We start from the raw sequence: 22517 nt of genomic DNA on the forward strand, positions 1-22517 counted from the left end.
ACTTTTAAATGGGACTTATCACGGGTGGTGGACGTGTGTGGAGTGTGGTGTTGTGCACATATTTAAGCTGAGCATGGACCAGCTTCGTTATCTTCATTCCAGATGTAACCTAATAAACCTTGAGCTGTTTCACTATGCTGACCCTCCACTATGCTGGCCACAGTATGAAAAATAACATTTAAGAAGTTTTCCCCGTGAACTAGCTGGATGGGAAGTTGGAAGGCCTGGGTGGTAAGTCGGGGGGCTGGGCCACAAGATGCCCCACTGTAGCCATGGGCCGGCTTCCCAGCACAAGGAAACAAAGAGAAGGGGTCAGTCCTTTCTCCCTGTTAGCTAATTTTCTGTTTCCATGGAGGGATTGATGCCAAGGAACATTCTGAACTGGAATCTGCTATCTGTGAACTGAAGTGCTCAGTCTGTTCTGTCATTCTGAGAGTGGGTGAGACCATGGCTCAGTGACAGCATCTTCCTTACATGCAGTAAATGCTCTTGCAGCAGCTTTGTGAGAAGTTAGGCTGAGAGAGAGTGACTGAGTGATGGCTGGGTGGGAATTTGAATCCAAGTCTCCCAGTTCTTAACTATTATAATGGCTCTACCCATGCATTTGTTTCCCACACAGAGATTTAATTTCTCAACAGAGATATTTGGGGGGGATCTGAATGATTACTGTAATTTGCTAGGCAAATTTAATAGTCAAAATGCAAAAAAAATAGGAAAATAGAAAAAGTGATTGACAGGGCTCAGAATATAGTATTTTCCCTAGTAAACAGGGACAATATATAATCTTTGAATTTTTTGAAATGCATACAGCTATTTGAGATGACTTTTTTTTTGAAATTCCAAAGAGATGCACTTTCTTCTTCAACAAGCACTACTGTGCAATCATCTCAGGAGTAGGAAGCATTGTTGAGGCTTCCTTTATTAATGTTGTATTCACAGCTGCTTTTCAGAAAGTATGTCTGGGCACTGGTGTAGCCCAGACAGGAAAGAGAAGGTTCTGTCACTTGGTTGGTAGCCATTACTATTATCCCTGGGCAGGCACATGAATAGCCTATTGTGGTTTAGGGTAGATGCCAACTGGTAGCTACACTTGTGCCATTTGGAAACGAGAGTCCCCTGCTGCAATTGATGCTGCCACTCTGACTTCTTGCTCGTCACTTTCTGTGTGTCAGAAGAGAGATCTGAAGTCAAATGCAACCTACAGTGTTCACCTATGTATCACAGTGTACAAAGTGTATAACTGAAAAAAGGCAAAATGGTGCCAAATGTTGCCAAATGGGTGACTTATATTGGTAAAAACAAATAGGAGTAATGTACAATAAGCTTACTGATATTTTTTCTTTCCCAGTCAGAGACCAGGAATAGGAAAAAGGGAATAAATGTTCAGAAGTCGCCCCTCCCACTGTAGTCCTTTTTATGAGCTACCTGTTCTTTTTGATACTCTTTTACAAATACTAGTTCTGTAAATCTGTGAGCTCTGCTTTTATAGTTTCTTTAATTATGAAAGCTAGTAAAGCAGAAGATTATTGAAGTGTGTGTAAATGGAAAAATGCTGTTTAATCTGTTATATTGGGCATTACCTTAACATACCCTTATGCAGTATAAAACACCCACACGTCAGGATGGTGCAGTAAGCAAAGCAAGCCTTTAATGCAATAACTGGAAAACATATCTAGTATTGTGCTTGGGAAACTGTAGAATATATATATTTCTTAAGGAGAGAACAACATTTTTTTAGCAATTTTAAATTATTATTATTATTGCAAAACTTAGAATATGTCCTGGAAAGAATTAATAAATCTCAACAATCCCAATATTATGATTATATTCGTCATGACTGGGTACTTTAAGCTTTCGATGGTATCTGTCTTTAAGCCTGTTTCGTCTAAACCAGTTCACTTTATTTGCATTTGTTAATGGCTGTATTTTAAAATTATGAATTGTAACAAAAATAGTAGTTGGTTGAATTTGAAAGTTGTAAGTTGTTAAAATTGTTTTATTGATGTTAATATTTAAAATTAATAAAAATTATTTTTTAAAAAATAAATAAATTATCAATAAGAGGCCTGATTTTCTGTTTGAACAGAAAAAATGGTGTATGGTTTTTCTGTTGTCCTGTGTATGGAATTTTGGTCTTGGGGGAGGTCAGATTAACCAAACATCAAACATCTTAACAACTAGTTGAATTTCAAGATTTATGTCACTTGTGAATACTGACCCCTTTTCCTTGAGCCTTGGAACAATGATCAACTTCTGGAACCAATACGTTTTAGTCATAATTAATTATTTAATGTATTGCATAGTCAGCTAGCATTATTTAAGCCTGCAGTAGAATTCAGTGGCAAACCTGCAGTAGAATTCAATGGCAAATTACTACGAAGGAGTTCCATAGAAGAAAGGGCATCAGTAGACTCCTCAGCGATTTGACTTCCTAATCTTTCTAATATTTGCTGTCCTTAGAGAATTTACTGTCCTTAGACTAAATGTTGAGGTGGCATATGGCTTGCAGAATTTACCAGATTTGTTCTGTCCTAGAAAGGGAAGTAGGAAGTAAAAGTGTGTCCTTTTTTCTTTAGGCGACTATGCCAAAATACTTGGAACAGCAATAATACTTAGCTCTGTGATTCTTAAAAAAATTCATAGCTATGGATGATTCTGTATCCTTCCACACTGGCTATAATCTAAGCCACTGCTTGCATATATTACAAATGGGGGGGCACAAGTATTACGACACAGAATTATATGTATATTATTATTAATTAGACTTAGGGACTTTGGGCCAGGATAGGATCAGAGCTAGCCCCACTAGATTCTAAACTTCCAGCACAGAATCCCTGAAATCAGCCTAGGCTAAACTACATACAATATTCTGTTCTATCGACTAGGCAAAAGAAGGTGGAAACAAAGGTGGAAACAAATTTTGTCTCCCTTCAGTTTCTCTGAGTGAAATGTTAACCGGGCATGAAGTGAGTTTATCCTCTCTGCCTGTGTACTTGATTGCATGATCTGGCATGACAGCTATTATTCTGTGTGTTCCCAGGGTAGAGTAGAATGTCAGGTTATTGTCCTACAGACACTGGTCATTCAGTGTAGTGTTGTCAGGGATCCCCCTGGCCAAACAGCGGGGGATGGGGGTAGGGTTGCCACATCCAGGTTGGAAAAATCCTGGATTTCGGGGGATGGCGCCTGGGAAGGGCAGGGACCTCAGTGGGGTACAAATGCCATAGTTCACCCTCCGAAGCATCCATTTTCTCCAGGAGAACTGATCTCTACTGTCTGGAGATGAACTGTACTTCCAGGGGAGCCCCAGGTATCACGTGTAGGCTGGCATCCCTAGTTCAGTGTGGTCTGGGGGTGTGGTGATCCCATGAAGTCACAAGACAAGCTTTTGATTACGGGAAATAATCATTTGTCATGGAAACTTGGCTGTCTCATTCTATGATGTCTCCAGCAAAGTCGCTATGTTAGTCTATTCTAGAAAAATAAAATGGCAGTTGAGCGGCACCTTAAGGCTGGAATCAATGTTGTTAGTCTTTAAGGTGCCCCTGGACCTCTGTTTCATTATGAGATGGCACTTTTTTGGCACCTAATTCCCTGCTTTGATCCAAGATGGAATCTGCTCACGCTTTTGGCTTGATAGGTTCCAGGAGTGTAGGGGTTCTGAAAGTAACTGAGTGCCCTAGAACTGTTTCAAATGTTCCATACAAGAGGCAAGAGAGGAGGTTTTTGTACTTGACACACACTGTTTGATCTCTGGAGGAAATGCAGGCTTTCTCTTTCCAACGGGAGAAAGTGTATCTCACTACTGGTGATATGCCAGTCTGCACACTGGTGGGACCTGAGCAACTGTTAAACAACTAAGATGGCTCTAAGTGTTTCCAGGCTGTTACTGGGCATAACTGTGAAGTCAAAGTAAAATCCTAGGAATTAATTTCTGATCTCAGATGCTAAGGTTTTGCTGAACAATGTTACTTGGTTTTCTTTCCATTATGCTATAGTATATGATAAAATGATATCATTAATATGGTATGTGCAGACAATATTTGTAGCAATTTAGAATAAATGATTTATGCCAACATTGCTGGAAATCTTTCCCACCCATTCTGGCATAAATGTGGAGTGGGAAAGCTTTCTGGTAATAGATAAAACTTGATTTCATTTGTATGCAAGAAATATATTCATTTATATCTAAAATCTGAATTAGCTTGAGGCAGGTGGCATCCACATATCTGTACACACCAGACTGAGTAATAAATGTTAAAAAGAAATTAATGTTTGCAGCAGCATCATAACTTGCAAATATAAACTTTTAAATGCATGTTTTTAATGTGTTATTTTTTCTTCCAAAAACCAGAATAGGTGAAGCTGTCTTTTGCACTGGATAACATCATCTATTAGGAAGCAGACAGATTTAATCTCTGTGATACGGCTATATTGGGGCAAACCAAAACATATCTGTAAGAAAGTCCACATATTACTATGTTTAGCAGTAGACAGTTAATTTTTAAAATCTTTATTTTGTTTATTTTACTTCATTTATGCCCCACCTTTCTCCTGAAAAGAGTCTAAAGCACATGGTTTGCCTCTCCTCCATCTTATGCCCACAACAGCCCTGTGAAGTAGGTTAGGATGAGAGTATATGTGTAAGCTTGCCAAGTCTCCCCGGGTGGTGGGGAAACCCCTGCCCCAGAGGCCCGTTCCCCGCCACCGGCGAATCGGGCCCTGGGGGGAACCCCACCCCCAAAATACGCGACGTGCACATCACCCAGAAGTGACGCGACCACGCCAGGCACGCTAGGGGCGGGGCCACGGTCATCCGAGGGAAAACTCTATGGTTTCCCCTCGGATGGTCGTGGCCCCACCCCCAGTGTGCCCGGCGTGGTCGCGTCACTTCTGGGTGATGTGGTTGTGGCGTGTGCGCGCACTCCCGGAGCAAGCCGGGAGTCCCCCTCTGCAGCAACAGGTAGGACTTGGCAACCCTATGTATGTGAGACAGGCCCAGGGCCACACAGCAAGTTTCCATGGTAGAGGGAAGATCTGAACCTGAGTCTTCCAGATCCTAGTCCTACACTCTGAAACACTTTTCCACACTGGATCTCTACAAGAAATCTTTTGGAACACCAAACACATGAAGATGCCTTATATCGAATCAGACCATTGGTCTATCAAGTTCAGCATTGTCTTTTCTGATTAAGAATGGCTCTCCAGGGTCTCAGGCTGAGGTCTTTCACATCTCCTATTTCGTGATCCTTTTTTCATTGGAGATGCCAAGGACTGAACCCAGGGATCTTCTGCATGAAATCACATGCTCTACCACTGAGCCATAGTGGGAGAATAGCTCATTTTCTGAACCAGGCTAGCCTGACCATGTGGCCATCAAGTTTGTGGCTGGTCTATCCCATATTTAAGTACATGGAATACATGTACTTAAATATTGTAGGTTTGATATATCTGGCAGCAAGGCCTCACACAATTACGATTTCAAAAGAAAGAGTTAAAGATGAACATTCAAGGCAAATCTGATCACTCTTGAAACATTAACACATGTTTTTTGCTCAGTTATTGCCTTATAATGTTGGGCTGCTAATCATGAAACAAGACATCACAGAGTTTCTTCACTGTTAAGCATTGACTCTGTAGATGACATTAACATTGCTCTCTCTCTCTCTTTTTTTGCATAATTGGATGGAACACTGATAACACTTATAGATTACTATAGATTACAAGCATGTGTAATTGTGTAACTAATGATGTTGTTAGGAGAAAAGATTTGTTAATCATCTTAACATCCCCAGGCATGATCATGAATGCTAAATGGGTTTTATATACATGAATGTGCAAAAACATTATGTTGTACAGTTAGGGGGCTCCTCAATCATTTCTCAAGTGAAGGGCTTCTGTACTTAAGTTATAGGAAACAAAGTATATGAACATATGAATCTGCTAAATAGGGTCAGAACACTGGTCTGTTTAGCTGCTATTACCACCTGCTTAATGGACAAAGACTATGCTTCTGATACAGTGATCTGTGACTCACAAAAGCTTATAATGGAATAACTTTTGCCAGACTTTAAGGTGCCACTGGGCACATATTTTATCGTCTCTGCTGACTGGCAGTGGACTCCAGGAAATCTTTCCTCATATTGCGACCAGTGATGCTTTAACTGGAGATGTCGCTGGAACCTTCTGCATGCAAAGCATGTGTTCTACAACTGACTTGGAGCCTTTCCCAAGGTACTCTGAGGTTAAAAAACCCCCATTACTCAGTTATGCCACACAGATGACACTCTTCCTAAAGAAACAGCAGAGTTAGGATTGCCAGCCTTGAACCTCGCAATCCTGGGAGCTTTGGGGGGAGGTGTCTGCAGAGGGGGAACATTGTGGATGCTGTGATGTCACTTCTGGGTGATCAGCCCCTGTGATGCTCTAGGAATTTGTCCAGTCTTTATGGTAAATGGTGTTCCCCCCATTTTTTGGTTGGCTGTTTTATGATGGAGGGTGGTGGCAGGAGTATGCCTATCACAAATGAGCAAATGGTACTTTTTGTAAATGTTTTTCTAAATTCTTAAATTACTTTGTATGCATTATTAGCATTTTTGCATGGGTGGTACTGGAATTGGTATTCCTTTGTCTTATTTTTGTAACTGAATGAAAAACTGATCCAGGTGAGTAGTCGTGTTGGTCTGAAGCAGTAGAACAAAGTCTGAGTCCAGTGTAACCTTTAAGACCAACAAAGTTTTATTCAAGGCATGAGCTTTCATGTGCATGCACACTTCCTCAGATACAATGAAATGGAATTTACCAGTCCATACGTGTAAGGCAGGGGTTGAACAGCAAATTAGCATACAACATAATGAAGATGTTTTAACAGAAGCAAACAGGAATAAGAAGCTAATTTTATAAGGTCATCATCGTTTGAGTTTAATTTTGGGGTGAAGCAAATAAATATGTCAAAATTGGAGAGAGATGTGTAAATGTATCATACTTAATTGTGGAGTGCTAAGAGTAATTAACTGATAAAGTTACACTCCATCTGTCTCCTATCAAGCATGGAGGTTACTAATAGCATCAGAGAACCAGTTTGGTGTAGTGGTTAAGTGTATAGTCTCTAATCTGGGAGAATTGAGTTTGATTCTTCACTCCTCCACTTGCAGCTGCTGGATGACTTTGGGCAAGCAATAGTTCTGTCAGAGCGGTTCTTGAAAGAGCAGTCCTCTAAAGAGCTCTCTCAGCCTCACCTACCTCACAGGTTGTCTGTTGTGGGGAGGGGAAGGGGAAGGAGTTTGTAAGCTGCTCTGAGACTCCGAGTGAAGGGCAGGGTATTAATCCAGTCTCCCCCTCCTCCTCTTCCTCTTTTTCTTCTTGTAGTGCAGTGTTACACTACTCTGTTACCAGACCAGAGAAATGCATTCCAATATGCCATTCTAATATTCGTTGCATTACATTACAATCAATGTTCTGCACATCTGTTTATAAGAACATGGTGCAGTCGAGAGCAGGTGCTGGTGTGGCAAGAACAGTCGACACAGGGAAGCTCTCCTGTGTGCCAGCTATATCGACAGTTTTTTTAGAGGAATTCAGGGGCTCCCAAACTCCACTGAGCTCCCCAAAGAGGAGCACAGTGCAGGGAGCTTGCTTGGGACTCCCTGCAAGCAGCAGCAAGCAGGTGAGGGTCCTTTGATTGCCCCAAAGCAAGAACCGATGGAGAACGCCCATGCCAGGCATGAGTGCGGAGCCATGACTGCCTAAGCGAGGGGGAGAAGCAGGAAGCTTCAACTGAACTGCGTAACCATCATTGTGGGTAAAAAGTACAAGCAACAACATCAGAGACTCCCCACTGATTAAGCCCCCTTTAACTCTATTGGAAACACAAAGGACTAGAGGGGTGAAGAATTTCTTCCCTCCCCCGCCTCTTTCTTTCAGCGGCTAAGAAAAGACCTGAAAGCGTTCTTTAAAACGGCTTGGGCAAAAGAAGAGAAGGTTGTGATCTGAGAACAAAACTGTCAACAAAAATATCAATCTATCAATATTCTGTAAAGTAAAGGTAAAGGTTCCCTTGCTCGAAAGCCAGTCGAATCCGACTCTAGGGTTGCGGTGCTCATCTCCGTTTCAAAGCCGAAGAGCAAGCGCTGTCCGAAGACATTTCCGTGGTCATGTGGCCGGCATGACTAAACACCAAGGCACACGGAACGCTGTTGCCTTCCCACTGAAGTGGTACCTATTTATCTACTTGCAATTTCTTGCTTTTGAACTGCTAGGTTGGCAGGAGCTGGAACTAGAGACGGGAGCTCATTCCGTCATGCGGGTCTCAAACTGCTGAACTACTGACCTTCTATAGCCTGCAGTTCAGCGTCTTAGCCACTTGAGCCACCGCAGCTCTGTAGTGGATTACAAAATTTTGGAAGTATTCATTTTATTTGGCTTTGACCTCCAGCAAAATAAGAGCTTCTCTGTTTGGAACTACAGATAAATTATCTGGAATTATATGAACTATATGAAGACCCTTTAAAGCAGTGGTTCTCAACCTGTGGGTCGCGACCCCTTTGGGGGTTGAACGACCCTTTCACAGGGGTCGCCTAAGAACATCGGAAAACACAAATTTTCGATGGTCTTAGGATAGGGCTCCCAAGTCTCTCCAAATCGCGGCGGGGGATCGCATCCTGCATATCAGATATTTACATTACAATTCATAACAGTAGCAAAAATTACAGTTATGAAGTAGCAACGAAAATAATTTTATGGTTGGGGGTCACCACAACATGAGGAACTGTATTAAAGGGTCGCGGCATTAGGAAGGTTGAGAACCACTGCTTTAAAGGATTATAAATAACTATATTTTAATAAGTACTACAATTAAAAAGAAGAATCAATACAAACTATTAGGAACTTAATTTGAACTTTTTATATGTTATATTCTCATAACATACTTTATCTTGGTTTGTTGAAATTATAAAAGTACATTCTGTTTTCTCTGTATTGTTAACGATAAGAATTCTGGCCTTGATTGAAACTGTCTCAGTCTTTAATATGACTATAATGGCTATTGTTTTACAAAAATAGAAGTGGTATGATTGCAAGGTTTTGTACTGAAAGGCAATCTGAAAGATTCTCTGTATTCTAACTTGGGAATGCACCTGCTTTGCTTTAATGTAACGATATCAAACTTGCTGTGTAAATAGTGGTAGCTGTGTGGTTGTACTGGCATAGAGTTGGAGTTGGAGAGATTTCCTGTTTCCAACACGATATTTTGGAAATGGCTGGTGTAGACAAAGATACATTGTTGACTACAGACTTTAACTGATTATTACAGGAAGCAATTATAACAGCAGTAAGAACAGCTCTGGAAAAAATATATGAAAAATTTGCAACCTAAGCTTGATTTACTCTCACAGCAGAGCACCAATCAGAAGGAAGAGCAAACTGACATGATATTTGTTATTGTGGAATACATTGATACAGACAATCCAACTAATATGACTTACAAAACATATTCAAAAACAGCCAAGCTGACTGAAGAACTGGATATGAGACCCCATGAAAGAATGACAAGAGGTGGAATTATTGAACCAACAAATGAAACATCTACTTAAAGAGAGAAAAAAAGAATATATGGAACCTCAAATTACTTTAAAAATTGATTATAGATGGTTACTACCAGAAGATACTTGTTTCATCTACAAGGGGAAATGGCACAAAATTAAGAATTTAAGGCTTAACTGGAGAAATCAGAGAATGAAGGATAAAAACTTATGGAACTGTTCCAAAATTTTGTGGATAAGAGAGAATACATAAGCATCATTTATTTATTTTTTTGCATAAGGGAGAAAACACAGTCCCTCAAGATTTTATAAAGGTCTGAATAATATAAATATAGTTCAAAACTATATAAATGAGTTGAAACAGTAGAAAATACACTAAAAGAGTATATTTTTATTTTTTTTGAAATATATGTGAAAGATTATTGTAAGAATATAAGGTGAAATTTGGAAAAAAAAAACAAATGTTGAGGTATTTAAATAGGTAATCTGATGAGGTAATGAAATCCCCTATTATTTAGATACCTATGTAAATGCTTGTGTACAGGGGTCATTTCGTAGAAAAAGAGCTAGGGGGACTCATTAGCATAAGTAATTAGCATATGCCACACCTCCTGACATCACCGGAAGTGTGTCCTTCCCACAGCCGGCGGCGACCTCCAGCGGGCACCAGCAGGGAGCTCCAGGCCCCACCCTCCCGCACCTCACCTGGGGGGATGGCGTCCCCCCCCAAATGACCCCTGCTTGTGTATGTATGAAATTACATGGTTTTAGATTTTGAAATGAACTGAATAATATAATAGATAAAGTATACAGACATATAACCTTTCATAGATTATAAAAACTGATACTTAAAAGTATGCAAAAGAACTTTCTAAGAACATAAGGTGGAACCTGGAAAACAAATATGGTATAAAGTATTCAAGCATGTAAACTGATGATATAACTCAACCCCCCACATTTATGTATTTGCGTATTATATATTTGTGTGTTTGGTTGTTGTAATGTTTGTCTTTATAAAAATAAGATCTTTTTAAAAAGAACATGGTGCAGTCTTTTTATTAATAAATAAGAGTAGTGATAGATGTGGGTTTAAAATCATGTCAGTTCTGCATGTAATGTAACAAGAATTATTCAATGCACATACAAAAAAGATCATGTGTATATAGACAGTACATACATTTAATATAATGTATGTACACGGGGTAAAGATCAGTCTTGAAGTCTCAGGACAGTCTTAGGCAAACCACTGCCTTTTGGAGACACCGTCCCCTATCTTCTGTGTTAAAAACAAATAACACTAGCTCATTTTAAAGTGGTCCTGAAAGGACATCATATTAGAATTTAGAAACATAAAGCTGAATATCAAAATGCTAAGATACTTAAATCCAGAGACTGGAGCTATGAACAGAGAAGACAGATCATTCTACAATCCTGAAAAATGCCCTAGGTTTGCAGAAAAATCAAGAAGAAGAAGACAATGATGACGATGATGATGATAGGACTCATTCTAGCTGCACAAGAGCAGTAACTCAAAATGAATAGTATGAAAGCCAAGATTCAGAAGACCAGTGATAACAGCAAATGTTGATTTTGTGAGACAAAGGATGAAACAGTCAACCACATTGTCAGTGCCTGCAGTAAAATTGCTCAAACTGACTATAAATAACATCACAATAGAGTTGCAGCTATGTTGCACTGGAATCTTTGCAAGAAGTATGGCTTACCATCAGCCAGAAATTAATGGGAACACAAACCAGGCAAGATCATGGAGAAAGATGAAACAAATATACTTTGGGACTTACAAATGCAAACAGAAACACCTGGGGCATAGGACCTTGATATCACAATTTTAGAAAAATGAGAAATAGGGTTTGGATCATTAACATCACAATCTCAGGAGACAGCAGAAAGGAAAGAACAGGAGAAGACCATGAAATACCAAGACCTACAAGTATAGTTAGAGCGCCTCTGGGAGAAGGAGGTTACCATCGTGCCAGTTGTCATTGGTAGTCATACCTAGAAGTCTTGAGAAACACCTGGACATTCTCTATATTGAATAAATAATAGCAGCTCAGCTCCAAAAGACAGTATTGCTTGGAACAGCAAGAATCCTGCAAAGATACATCTGCAATTCCCAAAAACTTGGCTAGATCTTGAATTGCAGAACACCATCTACCAGTCCAATATCTGACTGTGACAATTCTTCTTCTTCATCATCATCACCACCACCATCACCACCATCACCCAACTCCCCAATAATAAAAGCAGGAACAAATGCTCTCAATAGCCCTTTCTGAACAACTAAACAGTACTCTAAGCCTTCAGGCTTTGGTTTCTGTCAGTAAAAGACAGGTGGAATGGGCAGGCCTCTTTTCAGGGCTGTTTCGCTTTCGAATAAGAATTCATCATGACCAGACCAGTCAGCTTTTGACTTAGTACCATGCAACAATGTTTAAATACTTTAAATATTTTAATCAGTGTTTTTATGTCTTTGTATTTTTTTATTTTGGTTTTAAATTTTAATAATGTGTTGTTCATTTGGGTTGATTATACTAGTTTTAAAATGTGGTTTTATTATGTATGTTTTAATTCTTTAGTTGTCTTGGTGACCCTTGTGAGGGTAGAAAGGCAGGATTTATTGACTGATTGATTGATTGATTGAGATTTTTATCCCACCCTAACCTGCAAGTGGGCTCAGGGTGGCATACAACATGTCATAAAAACAATAAAAACCATATCATTAAACATGAGTACAATTAAAACAGCAATTAATTAAAAATAACATTAAATACTAATTTAAAATACCAAGTGGCAGCTCAGTGGTTCATTTGAGTCTGCTGTATGCTGAGCTCATGCCAGGGGTGTGTGTGGAGGAGTCCATCAGGCACTCCTGGCATCCATGATGTAAATGCTGCCATGGAGCACTTGAAGCAGGGGAGGCTGATGTTGTAATAAATTAAATACAATTGCCTGACTCACCAGGACCCAGGTTCAAATCCCCACTCTGCCATGAAAGCTGATTGGGTGGCCTTGGGCCAGTCACATACACTCAGCCTAATCTACCTTACAGGGTTGTTGTGAAGATAACATGAAGAAGAGGAAAATGATGTAAGCTCCTTTGGGTCCCTGTTGTGAAGAAAGGCAGAGCATAGCTGAAAGAAACAAATAAGTAATAAATATAGCTGAAGATTGAGGGGGGCAGATAAAATATAACTGAAGGTGATGGAAGGAAAAGAGAGAAGGAAGCAGGTTAAGATAAGGACTTTGGGCTGCCAGGAGGAGGGGGGAAGCAAATAGTGCTGGGAAGGGAAGACAATAGAAAATAAGGTGGCTTTTGGAACTCCTTGCTAGTTCCACACTATCCAACTGAGCCTCATGGACTGAATTGCCAAGGTGGGCCTAGCAGATGGCACCACCCAATCTAGCTATCGTTTCTCAGGTAGAAGTTGTAAGAGGGTGAAAACGAGGGAAAAGGTAAAGGTAGGTTGACTGGTAGGTGAGAAGGAGAGAAGGAAGCAGGAAAAGCAGAGGTGCTTTCAGGGAAGGACAAGAGGAAATAGTGAGGAAGGAGAAGATATGATGCTCTCTGCAAGTCCTTGTGGGTCTCCCACTTGTGTAAGTATGAATTTCTCTGTTTGTACTTACGTTCTTCTTCCTCTGGAAAGGGAATAGTTGCTTCTTCTCTCTGTTGGTGTATCTGCACAAGGATTCATTGCCAGTAAAATTTCAGCCTCTTTTATGAAGTGCAATGCCTGGTTGTTTTAGACCCTGATAGGTAGGAAAACTGGAATGGCAAGCCAAGGTCACTGTTTAATGTTTAAGTAGAAGCAAGCTGTCTTAGGGAAGAGGGAGAACAAAAGTTAAGCCCATTGAAACTATTGCTAGTTATCTGGTTTGGTAATATTTCAAAGAGAATATCATAAATTAAAATTAAGGTAGCTTACTCAGATATATTTCTCAGAATTTAGGATACTAAATGAGACTAAATTCCAGTGCTCTAGGAAACTGGCAGGCTTTTGACTAATTTACCTGTTAATGTGTGTGTGTGTCAAGTGCCATCGAGTCACAGCTGATTTCTAGTGACCCCATAGAGTTTTCAACGAAAGAGACTAGGGGTGTGCAAGTATTTTAAATTGGTATTTTTCAGTTGTGGTCTATTGGGAAACCCCCCCCCCCCCCAAATCCAGTATTTCTGAAAAATCCTGGATCACAATACCAGTATGGAAATCCTCAATTTTTTTTGGGGGGGGGGGCAATAAATACTAGTTTTTTTAAAAAAAACCCAGCCCTATCTTGAGGATGGCTTGGCTTCTCCTGAAGCATGATTTAAACAGTGCTGCAGGAGAAGCTGTCCCCAGGATCTGCATGCCACAGGGAGCTCTCTTCCACGGCACACGGACCTGGCTGGGATGGCTTCTCGTGCAGTCCAGTTTAAACTGTGCTGCAGGAGAAGCTGGCCCCAGCTGAGCTGCGGCTAGGAGATGGCTCCCTGTGGCACAACAGTTTCTGGGGCCGGCTTCTCTTGAAGCCCAGTTTAAACTGGACTGCACAAGAAGCCAGCCCCAAGCTAAACCTGCGGGAACAGTCTGTTCCCCCTGGCACAGGTGATCCTCGGGCTATCTTCTGCCTTTAAACTTTAAAGGGACTGCAGCAGTGTTCCCTCTAAGCTGAGTTAGTGTGAGCTAGCTCACAGTTTTTTAGCCTCCAGCTCACCGATTTTTGTGTTAGCTCAAGAAGGATGGCTCCAGAGCAGACTAATTTATGCAGTAGCCAAATCGCTCACTCACAGCTGTAATGCCAGTAGCTCACAAAGTAGAATTTTTGCTCACAAGACTCCACAGAATAGAGGGAAGATTGGACTGCAGTATAAGCCTGACAAACAGCTGAGAGGTGGGTATTTTTACAAAACTGGTATTTTTCCAAAGTACCCAAAGGTATTTTTGGGTATATTTTCATCTCGGGTAGATCTGAATGCACACCCCTGAAGGAGATGTTCAGAGGTGGTTTGCCTGCCTGTGTGTAACAACTCTGGACTTCCTTGGTTGTCTCCCACCCAGGTACTAACCAGGACTGACCCTGCTTAGCTACTGAGATCTGTCAAGCTTGGGCTAGCTTGGACCATCCAGGTCAAGGCAATTCTTAATGTTAGGCTTGTATACAAGGTGGAAACTATGAACAATATACATATCAACCTAGGTCCTTTAGAAATAGGCACCAAGAACTTGAGAAGTCATATAAGGAGTTTTAACTTTTTCCCCTTCTATGTTTTGAATAGTAATCTTTTTAAAAAGTTGAACTGCACAAGTTCTTTATTTAGAAGTACAAGAAAGGGGACACGCGAAAATCATGGGGGGAGGAGCGGGGGAGCTCCGCACACCTTGAATAAACCTTTGTTGGGCTTAAAGATGCCACTGGACTCGAAAGGAACAGAAAGGAAAACATCACCTGGAGAAGGGAGGGCCCCCCCTCATCCCCCCTCATCCCACTCCTCACCCAGCTGCTGAGAAGAACCTCGCCTTGGAGGGATGGTCACCTCTGGCTTCCGGGAGGCAGCCGGGGAAGGTAGGTGTATTGCGAAACTCCCCCCCCCCCGCTGGGCATGTGCAGAGGCGGCTGAGGGATGGTCGGCGCCGCTGTGGCCGGGTGCTTCACACTCGTCCCCGCCAGAGGCCTCTGGGCAAGCCCGGCCTCTTTCCCCGCCACCAGCCGCGCTCTCTTCTGCCATGGGAAGGCGGCGGGGCGGCCTTGGCTTGATGACGCAAAGCAGAAGCCTCTGGGTGGGGTCGGGGCTTCTAGGTAACAGACTGAGGGGAAGCCGTGACGAGAGAGCGGCGGGCGGCCCCAACCAGGCCCAGACCGGCCCCCTGCCAGCGCTGCGCCAAGCAGATAGGCGGCTAAGGAAACGACGGCTCCCTTGAGGTGAAACGGCCGCCTCCTCCTGCTCTTAGAGGCTCTGTGACCTCTTTCTTCCCTAACGAGGGCCCCAGAGACGGCCGTCTTTCTTCTTGAAAACCGGGTCCGGGAGGAATGACGGGACTCAGTCCTCATAGCGCGTTGGCTCGAGTCCGGCAGGGCCGCCGTTTGGCCTCCCTGCAACAGCCCTGCGGGTTAGTTTCAGCCTCGCCAGTGTTTCCCCCCCCCAACCGAGACAGTTCGTAGAGCGTTCCCTGCGCGCGCGCGCGCAGTGGACGCTCTTTTACTTTTGGGGGGATTTTAATATCCCCCCGATAGTTTTTTAAAGTTTTCAGATTTTTGTGCACACCTGGGGATTGCCCCACATGTGCACAGAAATCTCCCTCCCCCCCAGGTGCCCCCGATGTGCGGAAATAAGTATCCTCACACCAGGGGGCAACTTGGCTATTAGATATATAGATAATGCCAGGTACCAAAAGCATGCAACGCTTCCTACTATTTCAATTCAAATTATCTGTGTTTTCTTTGTAGTTTTGTCATTCTGATTTCTATATCATAAGAGTCTGGGTAAACTGTTGATGTATTATACAAAGTTTTGGATATTCATTCCTACTGATTCATCAAATCTTCCAAGGTTTTCAGCAAATTGCTACAGTTGCTGTTGGCTAAACAAGTGTAACTAAAGCATAATGCTTCTCCCACACTGCTATTTGCATTTCACAAGCCATGAGAATTCTATCCTTGGTGTCATGGAAGTTGCTTTTTAGTGGCTAAACATGGGGGGAACAGTTTACACTGAATGTTAGAAAGTTACTCAAAAGTTATTACAAGGAGCTAGATCAAGCCATGTTAGTCTGTCTGCAGCCGTAGAAAAGAGCAAGAGTCCAGCAGCACCTTTGTGGCAGGGTATGAGCGTTCATGAGTCACTAGCAGATATAATAAAACGACTGGGTGGAACAGCCATAGACAAAAAGATAAGAAGAAAATAGATAAAGGGGCTGCTCAGCAAGAAATAAGACAGGAAGGAAAATCCTGTGTTTGAGGGAGGGAAGATGGCAAGATCCTTATATATGGCCACAGCTTTTATTGGATACAGTCACAGGAGCATTGAAGCAGTTTGGGATGGATCCAACATCAGGTGACCTGCCTGCCACCCGATAATCACACCCCCAGCCTGCCTGCTGGGGGATACAACCATGGAGTGGCAAGACCCTAGGATCTATGTGGGTGCCAACTGCTGCATGTTCCCCTTGCCACCTGGTGGTGGAAGCTAGCCAGCAGCTCCCTACTGGGCATGTAGCTGAGTGGGTCTACCCCAAGACCCCTTAAGTGAGTCTCCAAACCAAGGGAAACAGGCCTGCAGGCATGGCTTGACCCTCCAAAGGATCTGTCCCAGTGCCCAAAACTGCCACAGAGGGGGCGATTCCATGCCCAACTCCTGTGGCCTGCAGCCAATTCTGCAGACCCTCCTCGAATACTGTGTAGCCAAATGTATGTGCCATGTTCTGAGAGGTGCACCCCACCTGCCCTAAAGAAGGCCACCTATCTGAATCAAATGTCCAGGTGTGAATAATCCACCCCCCCCAAAGTCTCTATAACCAGTGGCGCCACCTGCAGACCTTACACCTGGCCAAGTCCACTTTATTTGAGCAGATCACCCTTGTCATTCACAGCTGCCAGATGTTCTGACCACAGCAGCATTGTGTCTGGGAGTGTGGAATGCAGAGTCTGAAGGTTGGCGACCATGGATCGCACCAGTATGACGGCTATCTGAGCGGGGAGATTGTTCTTACTGAGCTGTCTGTTGATGTTGTCTGGTGGGCCCTCCTGGAACACTTGGTTCCACACATCTATATGCATGAATCCTTAAAAACATACATTCAATGTTCACACATTTACATATGAGGTGGTGCATACATATATCTATATGTTTGTGTTGTTGCAGGAAATACAGATGTACCAGTTGTAGGATTTACTGCAGTTGCCCTGAGATGGGTTGGATTATGATAATTTTTAGAAGGCACTAGAGTGGTGGGCTGGTGGAGGGGAGAGGTTAATCATAAAGACTGATCAAAAAGTGCAGTTTGCCTTTGCTGTAAATGCCTATATTTTGGCACAGATGTTATGAAGAAGAATCTGCAGTTTAAATACAAAGAATGAGGGAAAATACTTCAAGTGCTGGAGGGAACAATTAAAAGTAATGAATGGAAGTTGGTTACGCTGAAACAGCAGAATATTAAAAAAAACTTTCTGAGAATGAGTTGCATTAAACTGTGAAATAATCTCCCCAAGGGAATAGTAAAAACTACATTCTTTAGTATGTTAAATAAGTCACTGACAAAACACTAGACATTGAACCAGAACGTACAAATCTGCTAACAAGGGAGATCAGCTTGATTACCTACAGAACATTCTCTTTTTTTTCATATTGGTTATAAATTTGTGATTTCCCCCAGCTGCTTTAAAGGAAAAAAATGGCATAGTACACTATAATATGATGTTTTTCATATATAACCTAAAAACAAGTTATGATGACCTCACCCTCTTCCCTCTGTCAGACAGAACTTTCCCTCTGTTTTTCTCTTCCTTTCTGACTGAGTAGCCCCTTTATCTATTTTCTTCTTTCCTAAAGATCTCTGGCTGTCCCACCCTGTCACATTATTGTATTTTTATGCTGGCTCAGCCCAGGAACTTGAAGGAAGAGGCAAGATCACCCTCTTAACTTAAACTTCTGAAATTGCACACGAGAGGCTTTATAATGTTCAAAAATAAACAAAATATTTTATTCAAAGTGGGGTAGTGGTGGAAATTAGGTGAAATCAGGAGTTTAATGTCTAAGGTAAATCAATAAGAACTCTGAAATAACTTAATATTTTCACAAATATTTTCATATGTTTCCAGCAATTGAGAGCTTTAAACTTTTCACACAGTCTTAGAATTTTTTGAGATAAGAGGCTTTTGTTTCAGTATCTCCTAAACACGCCAGTATACTTTCTTGAGTTTAATTGACTCTTCAGGTTTCAGAAGGCAGGAGTACACTAACAAGCACCCAAATTCCTTCTCTAAACTAGGCTTACCAAATCTCGCAAAATCGCAGCGGGGGATCCGCATGTCTTCGCAGAATCCGCGGCAAGACACGTTGTGCCGCCATTGCCAGGACATGACGTTACGCCAGGACATGACATTATGCCAGGACATGACGCTCTGTCTCGCCGTCCTTACGGCACGGATTCTGTGAAGACATACAATCCCCCGCCGCAACTTGGCAACCCTACTCTAAACACACCAGGTATCACTCCACTCTGAGCTATCTCCCTTTTCAACTGGGCAGGGAATCATTTCTCTAACTAGAAGAGTTCAGGCCCTTTTTTCTGGCCTGAATAGGAGTCTACACTGATCCCCCAACTCCTCCTTGCCAGCCTTCCCAGTTCTCAGTTAGTGTTAAACTTTTCTCAGTCAATGCTAAACTCTCCTCAGTTCCAGTTCTCAGTCAGAGCTAAAATCGAGTTCTCTTCAGCAGTCAGCTCCCAAGTCTTTCTGCTCAACTGGCAATACCAATCAAATCCCTTTGAGCAGCCTGTCACTCAAGGCTCTCTGGCTCTGTGATGCATTAACCCTTCACAGCCCATTACATGTTTAACACTTATGAGCTTTTAAAGTGCAGTCTGTCATACAAGTATTACTGCTGATACTTATGGCTGGATTCATACATACATGTACTTCACTTGATTTCTCCATACTTGATTATTTTCAGTGACTGGCTCTGAATGTGCAAACTTACGTCAAAAAGTATTACATTTCAAGTGATATGAAGCAATGCTCCCTCTAAGCTGTGGAGTCTTGTGAGCAAAATTTCTACTTTGTGAGCTACTGGCATTAAAGTTGTGAGCAAGTGATTTGGCTACTGTATAAATTAGTTTGCACTGGAGCCATCCTTCCTGAGCAAAGGCAAAAATATGTGACTGTGAGCTAGCTCACACTAACTCAGCTTAGAGGAAACACTGATATGAAGAGATGTGGATGTTCTTTTGTAAAATGTGACGCAACTGCCTCTTTATTTAAAGATTACAGCTAATATGTACTTATTTCAGGCAACCTTGCTAATGTGTAGGCTTATCCCAAATACCTAAATTCAGGATTCCTGGACATTTATTAGTTGATTTTCACAAGATAGTCAGCTATTCATGATGCTCTACTAAGGTCATGTTGGCTACGTCAGTTTTATGTGGCAACATGACAGGCTGTTATTAAGTCCAGATCCATTGTCCAAAGGCCAGACAGAGACTGTACCCAAGACAACATTTACCTGCATACATCATGTCTCAAGAGTCACAAGTCAAGAGGATCCAGAAACCAGACTGCTACTCCTGGGCATGTTAAGAAATGGTACTCTGCTTAGGACCCAAGAACACTTCAGCAGAACAGTCATACAACTCTGAACCAGACATTAAAAGTGATACCATTGTTATTCCAGCGATGGTGATGGCTTGCCGGCAGAGACTGGGAAATTGGCAGGAAGAGGAAGGTAGTGGTGTATGGAGGGCAGGGCTATTTTTGGGCAGGAACGCACAGGAACGGAGTTCCGGCTGGCTCCCAAGTTGGCCACGCCCAGCAGGAACTCATTAGCATAATAGGCCACACCCAACAGCAGAAACTCATTAGGATTGGCTACATTAGGGGTGTGTGGCCTAACATGCAAAGGAGTTCCTGCTACAAAAAAAGTCCTGGGTTTTGACAACAAACAAGGTAGACAGAATAAGAAGCAAAAGGTGGGTGTGGCTGGATAACCACACTTCTGGTAACATGGGGGTGCATCCTAATGTGCTAATGAGCTGTGCTGGCAGGGGTGTGGCCTAATATGCTAATGAGTGTATGCTGTTGGGTGTGGCCTATTATGCTTATGAGTTCCTGCTGGGCTTTTTCTACAAAAAGAGCCCTGATGGAGGGGATGTTAAGGTCATAGAGAGACCTTTAAACCATGGCAGAGCTACACTGAGTATTACCCCAAGGTTCTCTGTGTGCTCAGATTAAGAGAGCGTGGAGAGAAAGAGGTTTATAGCAGGGGTGTCAAACGTGGTCCAGGGCTTTTATGGGCCCTGCAAACAACTGGCCATTACCTTTATTGCCGGATGGCAGAGGATGTGCATTATGTCCCTGTGCTAATGTGTAACGGGCGGTGAAAGTGGGAGGACAGGCATCAGGGAGATACTGTAAGCAAATACTGTAAGAGTGTTAATATTTTAAGCATGTTTGTATTTAGAGTAAAAATAATATTGTTAACTCGGTTTGCCCGAGTCTTTTATAAAGTTTGTATCTCTAGTACCTGGCATTACATGTTATGACACATATGGCCCAGCCCAACAAAGTGACATTCATGTCACACCCAGCCCTTGTAACAGATCAGTTTGGCACCTCCGGTTTATAGGGTAAAGAAACCTGCTCTAGTCTGATGCTAACTCCAAAGTAAGTAGGACCATCCAAGAACTAAGAGTATTGAGGGCATTTCCATACCCCAGTAGAAGGACATAGCCCACATCCATATATAACGGTATCAGTTTTTGATATCCCAGTCATCCCTGCACTTATGAAGAAATGAATATGTATGTGTAAGCCAATCCTATGATAATCTTCATAGGGCCATGTTAGAACACAATGAGAAATGCAGCTGTGAACAGTAAAAAAGCAAATACCAGCTTACTAAATACAAGCCTATAATTTAATTTATTAATAATTAAGAGTGAAAGAACCACTGGAGAGACAAAACAGGAATCCACTAGGATCTTAAAAGACTAACCAAATTCTTCCAGCTTAAGTTTTAGGGAGTCAGACAAAGGGATTTCCCAGACTACAGCCACCTTTTGGGTTTCTGTAAGTGCCCTGGCAGTTCTGATGATTGTGCTATCAGTTCACACTGACATGTTTGCTTTGGTTTTTCCCCATCAGTCTTCCCTCTGTTCAGATTCACATTTGAGTATTGTTTTTCCTCTTTCTACCTCTTTTTTTACGCATGCACTGAAGCATTACAGCACTTCAGTAGCCTCAAGGAGACGGAGACCCCACAGATTCTGCTTCCTTTGATTGCACTTCAAGAAGCTCTGGATTCCCTCTTCCCCTCAGAGCAGATTCCCCCTTTCCCCTGCATATCGGAAGATATTCTGTCCCCATTCCCTGGCCTGTTGGTATTTATGAAAATGAACTGTATTGAAAGTCCTTTCGTCCTGTTAGCTCCAAGTTCCACATAAATGGTGAAATTAACTTCAAGGATTTTTGGCTAGTGATCAGTGATGATCTGTGAAATTAATATCAGGGGTTTCCATGAGAATGAACTGAGCCATGTAACCAGGCATGTCTTTTAATCTAATCCTACACTTCCAAATCATCTGCACAATGCACTCCATCAGATTTACCAGATCTTGCTGAGAAAGACTTAAAAAGCGTGCTTGATACTAAAATGTATTTGAAAACGGTGGCCCAGGATGTGCTAGAATTTGCTGTTGAGTTTGAATAAAAGAATTGTAAGGAGGGCAATGATTGGCTACTCGTGTTGGGCCTCCCAGTGGGAATGACTGTTTGCTTCATTTCAGGCACCCTCCAGCGCTGAAACATTTTGACACGGGCATGCAAATTTTAAAAATTGCCACTCAAATCCGCCCTTTCTGAGCAAGTTTGAGTGGCAATCCTCAAGGGGAAGAAAAAGGTTCAAATTCTGAGTAAGAGGCTATCTTGCAAATTCATTTCGCAATGGGGAAAAAAAGTTGTCTGGAAACAAGAAAGACCCGGTAACATGGGGAATGAAAACAGAACATTAAGGCAGTCTGGAAAACGCCAAAGTGAACTTTGTCTCTGTCATCACTGGAGATGCTGTATATCTGAATCAAGTAAATTCTCTCTAAGGACCAAAATTTAGCTGCATTGGTTTCATCCTTAGCTGTTAACCAGAGCGTGGAATTCTAAGGGAGTTTCAAGGTCAATATACACATTAGGGGAAATGCACATGATGGCAATTCTGCACTTTCTGTGTGCATTAGAGACAGAGATATGACTTGAATCCACCCAGTTCTGTAG

Source organism: Gekko japonicus, unplaced genomic scaffold (assembly GCF_001447785.1).
Source record: "Gekko japonicus isolate JY-2015 unplaced genomic scaffold, Gekko_japonicus_V1.1 scaffold215, whole genome shotgun sequence".
In the NCBI taxonomy this organism is placed as follows: domain Eukaryota; kingdom Metazoa; phylum Chordata; class Lepidosauria; order Squamata; family Gekkonidae; genus Gekko; species Gekko japonicus.